A 9,340-nucleotide genomic window follows, 5' to 3' on the forward strand; every position below is an offset into this window, starting at 1 on the left:
TGTACGCTATTCACAACTCACCGTTTGGGCACGTGTTGCAAAATTGAACTGCGAGATTTCTCTGTCTTCTTCCATATCATCTCAATACCTTTTCCCCTTTACTTATTGTCCACTCTCCTCACAGACACAGTCCTTCTCTGATCAGATTCATCTTTAAAGAAACAAAGCTTAGAACTAGAAGCCCTCCAAAACGGTGATCACGTCAACATTCAAAGAACTAGAAAACCGAGAGCACTTGAATTCCACTTTTGCCTCCAGATATGTGCGCGACCCAGTTCCTAAGTATGTCTTTTTTTGATCCCTTTCCTCTTGTAGAAATGCATTAATTTGCTTGTTCATTCTGTCCGAACTCTCAAGAGCCGAACCATAAGTTGTTTTCTTGATGAGATAGTTTTATGTGTTGTATAAGGTTTAAGATGCTGGAGAAATCCATACCCAATGATGCAGCATATCAGATTATAAACAATGAGTTGATGCTGGACGGAGCACCCAGGCTCACCTTGGCTTCTTTTGTCACCACTTAGATGGAGCCTCAACAAGCTCATCATGGACCCTCTTAACAAGAACTACGTTAATATGGACGAGTACCATGTTACCACTGAGCTCTAGGTATGTTTATAACCTCTTTCAATATCCACTCGATATTAGGAAGGGTTAACTAAATCATCACATTAAAATCATCAAATGATAATCAAATACTTTGTTTGAAAAGTTTGGATCTGAGGCTTATTTTGCAAAATTGTTAAATTCATACTATATCAGAGTCACACAGTGAAAAGCAAACAGTTGTATTCATAAAGAACAAAGAAACAAGGTCTAAACATGGGCCATGCACTGCGGCGGACAATACATGCATCGTGACATGTGGCATGGAGCCACACGCCCAGACCTTCTCTGTGTCATACGTTGCGGCGTGATACGCTATACACCGTAGCACGCATGTCTGATTTTACTGTTGTCATTTGATAGCACAAATGACGAACTTTTAGCATATGCCGTTTTCACATACAAAGTCTAATTAGAGTGATTCAAGTGCCCATACGTAGCTTATCTCATAAGCTAACTAATGAGATATGTTTGGACATGATCTAATAGTTTGATCAAAATTTAGACTCCCGAGTGTAAAAAGTCAGTTTTTATGAAAATTTCATGCACCCAAATGTTCAAATTGATCCTATTATCTCATTAGACCTTTCTAAGCCTTGAACTATGTCTAAAAGGACCTATTATACCTGATTGACCAAGTTATATAAAAATACACACACATATATCACATTTTGGCCACTCAACAGCTAATTTCGATAAATACATAATTTTTCACAACTCGGCTCAAGACGTTCCTTTGGCCATTTTTCATCACATTTCTACTACAAATCACCACTTTACATATTCACATCATATTTACAACTAAATTTTAGCCCTTGTTAATCATTGCACCACATTTCCATATATATAGGCTAAGATTTACTAAATCACCACGAATCTTTACAATTTTACTAATTCACTACTCAAAACATGCAAGCAATCCTATGGCAACTTAAATATATACATTATTCATATCAAGCTAGTTTATTACACAAAATCAAGAGTTTCCATGGCAATGGCACCACTATGCCTGACCTGACTCTTTTTCCTTACCCGACTCACTACTCTATCTTCTAAAAATGTAACCACAGGGGTGAGATAATAATCTCAGTAACAGAATAATTCACTCTTGTCAACTATCACATGCAACCATATGAAAGTATAACATAATATACCATTAAACATAGCATATATTACATGTCTCATTTAAAACCACTTAAATATAACATTTTATCACTTTTAAACCATAATCACTACATTTCACCATTTTTCATCACTTTTCACCACTTTTTCACATATAACACGATCACTACTGAGCGAACCTCCAAATCACCCCGACATGAAACCATAAGCTTGTCTTAGACTAATATACACTCTCATTGACCTTAAACTCATCTTCAGTAGTAGAATCACCTGGCTAAAGGTATTCTATCTCACTTTTGGACTATGCTTTCTCTTAATACACATAATGGGGTGTCATTGACTTCAACTTTGCATCGCATTGATACTAAGGAGTCCCAATCTCTAACATCGTACCTCAAAAGGCATTAAGGAGATACAATTCTCTAACATTGCACCCTGTCGGGTATTAAGGAGAATAATGCCATATAGTCTTATCACTACACTCCACACGGGTGAACTCCTACCCCTATGATCATGCTTTTCAAACTAATTACAGGTTCCCATTCATGACCATACATGTTTCCACAATACATAGCATATATATATATAAAGTATGATCAGGTGTTTTAACCCATCTATTTAATCAAAAGCTATTTTCATGCAACATTCACACAATGCCATAAATCATGCTTAATTTAAAACATTTCATGCACTAAAAAGCATATTCACACACAGTTACAATCAATAGTCAAACAGATAAAGTTATTTGTTACCTCAACCCTTCTGTCATTAGAAAGGTTACTCGTAGATTTCAATTACCACTACAGTGCATTACAAGCTTCTTTTCTCAACTCACTCATGAGATATGCTAATCTACACAAAATTAGCATTATCGGTAAATTGGTTCAAATCGACCAAAAGCACATAATTACTAATTATGGCTATAATTAGCCATTCATTCCTTTTCATTTATCCATTTTAACTAGTTACTACTCAATTATCACTTTATATCATTTCAAATGATCTCACTATGGTCTTACACCATTTCCACCCTAAATTTCTATAGAATTAGGGTCAAAATTGAGCTTATGGGTTCAAAGCTCTATCATTCAATTCTAAACTAGTCACAAAACTCTAATTTAACTTTTGAGAACCTTTTTATTATTATTAGGTAAGAATTAAACACCTTAAATTTTTTCAATTCAATTTCTCTATAACTCATAGTAAGAGAAATTATGGTAGAATGGAAGGTAAGGGTTATATAAAGCTTACTTGATAAGTTATTGATCAGAAGTGCCTTCTAATGCTCTAAAAATACTTGCCCTAGCAGCCAAGCATTTCTCCTCTTCTCCCTTTCACGTTTTTTGATTTCCCCCTTCTAGAACTCATGAAATTTTAGACCTATTTAATCACTTTTTGGTCTATGTGCCATCGCAGTGAGTGGCATAGTGAGGAGAATCCTTACCATGTGCACACATTTCAACTTGAAATTCTATCTTTCCACTCATATCTATCCATTCAACATCCAAAGGACACAAATAAATAACTAATCATCCAAATCTCCAATCCCTCTACTAATTACCACTTTACCCTTTATTAGCAACTAATCATAGGATTAGAAAATCAGGATGTCACAATAATTGTGGCTTAAAACTCTAGATCTCTTAATCTATATTTTCCTAACGGACCAGAGACATTTTCAATTACTTGGTTTAGATTTATGGGTTCTAGTTCATCATAATCGCTAGATCTTAGGTTGAGTTTGATGATTAGATCATGGAATATGAGAGAATGAGTAGTGTAATTTGATCAGTTTTGTAGAATAACTGTGCGAATATGATAGCTCATATGTTCCATGCTCTTATTAGAGAGGATGAGGCTGTAATGGGTATGGGAGCTATGGGTTCATCATAAGAAATCATGTTGGTAGGACTTGCTTTTAAAAGAAAATGGTAGATGAAGAGAAAATTAGAAGGAAAACTATATGATAAACCTAACATAGTTACTAGAGTTAATGTTCAAGTAAGTCTCAAACCACTGCTTCTTTAGTGCCATATCTTCATCTCTGTCTCTCTCCCCCCTATTTTTAGCTAACACCATTGTCTTATGCTAGAATCAAAGTTCTTTCAAGTGATTGATTGATACTCACATCAATTCTTGAAACATGTGTGTCACACAGGTCTATTAGGATATATTTGCAAGGTACTTTGAGATGGAGTTAAAAAAAGTGATGCTAAATGATAGAACAAAAAAAAAAAAGCAGTGGAATTGGTGGATGAGAACACCATATGGGTTGTAGCAATATTAGGGTCAACTCTGACTGGTTAGTTTGGGGATGTGAAGCTGTTGATTGAGCTTCTTATGGAGGAGAATAAGGAGACAGGATTGGACACTCCCATTCTTGTGGATGCTACATGTGGAGGGTTTATTGCCTCATTCTTGTTCCCTGATATTAAGTAGGATTTCCAATTGCCATTAATGAAGAGTATTAATGTTAGTGGTCATAAGTATGGTCTTGTGTTTCTTGGTGTTGGTTAGGTTGTTTGGAAGAGTAAGGATGGCTTCCTTGATGATCTTGTCTTTTATATCAACTATCTTGACTTTGATCTACCCACTTTCACCTTCAACTTCTCCAAAGGTATTGTTTTTTTTTTTTTTTTTTCATTCATTCCAAAATATGTGCTTTAGGAAATCAAGGCCTTTGATATTGTTTATAGTCCAATGTAATTGATAGACTTCACTTGCTTGAATGAGAGATTGAGTTAGTAAATAGTAAGTTTATAACTTTTACATGGCAAGCTTCATGTATCAAAGGCATTCTTGTGAAGTTAGAGCCTTTTATGTCATTGATGAACCATTATTACATAAACTATTAAGTCAAAAAGTGATTGCATATGATATAATTAGATAGAAGAGTGCAAATTAATCCTATATATAGTCACTGTTTCTTTGAATCTATGGCTATATAACCTTAGAAGACACCCTTTCCCCAAATTTATTTACTTTTTGTTGACATTTGTGCTCATCTCAACATTTTGGCAGGCTCTAGTTAAATAATTGCTTAATATTACTAGTTCATTAGGCTTGGCTTTGAGGTAATAATCTCTTCCTACCTTACTAAACAATATTTGAAAATGAAATGATAATCTTAAAGATAACTTTATCCATGTGAACACACACATGTGCTCAGGAGGTTTTCTGATATGTTTGATTACTAATTTTGGTCATGCCAATAAAAAAGGTTACAAGAACATCAAGAAGAATTGTATAGAGAGTGTGAGAGTACTGAAGGAAGGAATAAAGAGAACAGGTTGGTTCAACATTCTATTTAAGGACACAAGAGTACCAGTGATAGCCATATCTTAAAAGGACTATAGTTAGCACATGTTGTTCGAGATATTAGACCATCTCTGTAGGTTTGGGTGGATTGTTCCAACCTACTTGATGCCATTAGATGTGTAGCACTTGTCTATGTTGCAGGTGATCATCTAGGAGGATTTCAGCTAGAGCCTAGTAGAGAGACTTATGTCTGCATTGAAAGTATTGTCAAGCTCTTGGACACACTTTCTGGTCCTATGTCTATTAAAGTTGCTCATGTTAGTGCCATAGCTAATGAGACTGATCATCATAAGGTTAAGAAGAGTGAAATGGAGATTCAGGCAGAGGTTGTGGCATTGTGGAAGAGTGTTGTGAAAGGCAAGAGAATTGGAGCTTGCTAGGCTTCCCTATTATATCTTGTTGCTTTTTATGCTGCTTTGTGACTTAAGAATAAGTATGTCTGTGAATGTGTATTATATATGCCTTATGCTTTTGTGATAGAGCTTATTATTACAACGCTATCTTGTTTTCAGCGTAATTTGTTATATATTGCAATGATTGAGCCTCAATGCATTTAATATCTAATATATATATATATATATATATAGGGTATTAATATTATTGGGGATGGTGGCTGGATTGTGTTTTTCATTGTATATGTATTTGTTTGAAATATTTATATATTTAACATACCCAACACAGACACACACACACACACACACACACACACACACACACACAAAGACACATATATATGTATTTCCTTTGAATTCAATATACCTAACATGGTTTAATAGATAAATATTTATCTCCACTAGTAAATTTCACATTATCTAGCATTAAATGACAACTAGCATGTTTATAAATTATTATGGTATTGTAATTAATTTTTAAAATCACCAGTATGCTAAATAGTTCTGATTACAATCCCAAAGCAATAGTGAACAAATCCTTAACTAGCACAACACTTTCATGTAAATATAAATATAAGTATATTTATATAATCAACAATAAAACAACTGGTATCCCAATATAAGAAGGGATAATAGCATATTACTACAATCCTCCACTATTACTGGAGTTTCTTTCACTTATTAACATCAAAGTTATAACAGTCTTTATACTCCTCTAGATCACAATCCCAATCCTCTTACCAGATCCATTTCTTTAACAATTTTCCTAAGTTTAGAATCAATGACTTAATTGTATTTACCTCTATCCATCAACAACTAATTGCAATAATATTAAGTTACATAAAATAGTATCATCAAATTTGCAAAATACCTTTTAGAGTTGATCTAATACTTAAGTACCCTTAATCACCAACCATATTTCAATACTAACAATTCTTGAGTCCCAAAATAGCTACCTACCAATGTTCAAACTTATGTTAATCCCTTCTTGAGTACATTCGACAATCAAGACATTATTTCACAAGTAACTGTACTACATATGCAATAATATATCTTATGATTTTCTACTTGCTCAAACTTTTCATTCACTGCCATAAAAAAAGATTTTAAAAAGTGGACAAAACTTTTCATTCATTGCCATAAAAAAGACTTCAAAAGTGGACAAAATTTTTAGGAAATACTTTGCCTCCAAATGTTTAGGAGAAAAAAAATATATTTAGCCTTCATAATCAATCTGTAAGGTTAAATTTTTCAATCCAACACTTCAAAAGTGCTTTTAGCATAAAGCCTTGAAGCATAAATGTAAAAGAAATTATTTTCTTTCACCAAATCATTTGTCTCATCAACAAAGTTTCATGTAAACTCTAATTTGATGAACACTTCAAAAGATATGTGTATTGATATTTAAACATGATAAGTAACTATATATTAATTTAAACTTCAACAAAATGTGTTCCAATTGTTTAAAATGCTCTTGGCTTCGACATAAAGGAAAGTCCTTACTACCCATAATATTAACTTATACTTAAGGTGAGGCACTAATCATTAATATATATAAATCCTTCCTAATAATAATGCTCTGAATGACTTGTCGCACTCGAAAATGCAATGTGGATGGCGCGCAAGAGCGGAAGTACTGGCCTTTGAAGTGAAAATAGGTTGAATGAGAGTTGCTACCAAAATTTTGAAGAAAATCTTGGGAAATCATTTGAAGAAAATGAAGATGGTCTATAAAATTAGAAAATAAATACAGGAGTCGATTGAGTATGGAGAAGGTGTTAGGTACCTCACAATACCTGTTTGTGAGAACAGTTACTTAAAGTTGATCGTGCTAAATTAATATGATTTTAAAAGAATTTTAATTACCCTTTCTTATTCTCATGTAAGATATTAAAAATAATTACAAAAAGTGAGGAAATAATTATTCATTTATAAAGTAGACTTGACCCAGAATTAGACTCTGGGACCTACATACCCTGTGATAGGGATCAAAGTTTACGTAGGTTGGGATTATAAGTTTGTTAATGAAAATATTTTTTGAAGAAAATTTAATTAGAAATAATTCACTATTTTACAAATAAAATAATTTTTTAAAATTTAGATATGTATGTTTTAAATTGAAAAAGTAATTTAATTTCAATTATTTTCCCAATTTTTAAATTTTTGAAATAAGGAAAAGAAAAATAAAAAAGAAATTTTCTATTATAAAATATTTAAAATCATTTTACTTTTTTTTAGACATTTTATAAACTTAATCATTGTACTTGCAGGGTCTCACTGGCTCACATGGTAACACGATTATTCTTATTATCTGTGGAGATTTTAAAATCTTACAAGATAAGATAATTAGATAGCTTAATTTATTTATTAATATGTGTAAGTAATAATAAATGTTTTAAGCACATATATACATATTTTTTTAAAGCATCTTAATTTACATACCTACAAAGCCTTATTAACTTATACAGTAATATAATTATCTAAAATATTGGTGGAGATTCAAAATCCTCACATAATAAAAAATTAAATAATATTTTTTAAAATATATTTTAATTTATTTCTTATGCACGTGTATATATATATATATAACTTATATTTATATAGAAATCTTAATTGTTATACGTATGAAATCTTATTAACTTATACGATAATATGATTATTCTAAATATCTATGTAGATTCAAAAATCTCACACGACAAAGTAATTAGATAATATTTATTTCAAAAAGTTTTTAAACTTAATTGATTTATTATATAATTCATATTTTTATAAAAACCTTAATTGTTACACTTGCAGAGCTTTATTGACTCACATAAAGATACATTATCCTAGAGGTTTATGGAGATTCAAAATTTTTATGTGACTAAAAGATCTAATCATGCTATAATTCAAATATATTAATTTACATAATTTGTTTTTAAATGTTTATTATATTATATATTCACGGTATTCATTTATTTGTTTGTCATATAAATTAATAATTGCGACAGCTGCAAGGATTTATTATCTCACATGATGAGATGATTAATCTAAATTTCTACAGAAATTCTTCAAATCTAACATGATACTATTTAAATGTTTTTAATTGATTTAAATTATTTTTGAGAAAAGAGAACAAAATTGTTAATTTGAATAATGGGTCATTGGAACCAATATTTAAGTTTTATCCTCATATATGCAAAACTTTATTGATTTATACAATATGAGATTATTCTTAATATCTGCAAAGACTCTTAAAACCTCATACGACAAATAAGTAATGAACTAACATATTCCCTCCTTTTTATATTCCGATTTCATGATTTTAGAGAATTAAAAAGCAAAGCAATATTATGTCCATAAATATAAATCTCTATCCCCTATACGATTTCCACCCACTAAAAGATAATAAAATGGGAGCCATCAATAGGAAACAATTGCTACCTTGAACACATCAAAAAGCCAAAAGTACGTTAAGGCATATACTCTTTTATCTATTAACACGTTATTAGATATAGGTATTAAATTACCCAAACCAAGTGATATATGGTTCAAGCTTTAGTAAATTCCACTTGTTATGGTTAACCAATGATACATTACAGGGCCTAAAGCTTTAAGGATTTTCATATTTCGGCAATCAAAAATAGTGAGATCAAATAGAAACCAAGCATCTAAAACCCATCATAAGCATTTCAAACTAAAGACTTCCACCAAGTTTTCTTTTCCTTGTATTTTCAAATATCATTCCAATTGTTAAAGATACAAAATCAAATAGTCACACCATCAATTTTTTTTAGTAATAATGAACATCTAAGATCACTCAAACTTTGTATTGGTAACTTTAAACACCTAAATTCATAGCAAGATCGGATTTCACCAGCTTATATCCAAGAGTTCATAATAATGCCTAATTTCTTGTACTA

At 31.5% G+C, this 9,340-nt stretch overlaps 1 pseudogene; it reads left to right on the forward strand.

The window, feature by feature from the left end:
- The first annotated feature begins 253 nt into the window (after positions 1 to 253).
- LOC129320794 (glutamate decarboxylase-like) lies at positions 254 to 5,426 on the forward strand (annotated as a pseudogene).
- The last annotated feature ends 3,914 nt before the right edge of the window (positions 5,427 to 9,340 follow it).

Source organism: Prosopis cineraria, unplaced genomic scaffold (assembly GCF_029017545.1).
Source record: "Prosopis cineraria cultivar Desert tree isolate PC_DT_omini unplaced genomic scaffold, ASM2901754v1 PC9, whole genome shotgun sequence".
NCBI lineage: Eukaryota > Viridiplantae > Streptophyta > Magnoliopsida > Fabales > Fabaceae > Prosopis > Prosopis cineraria.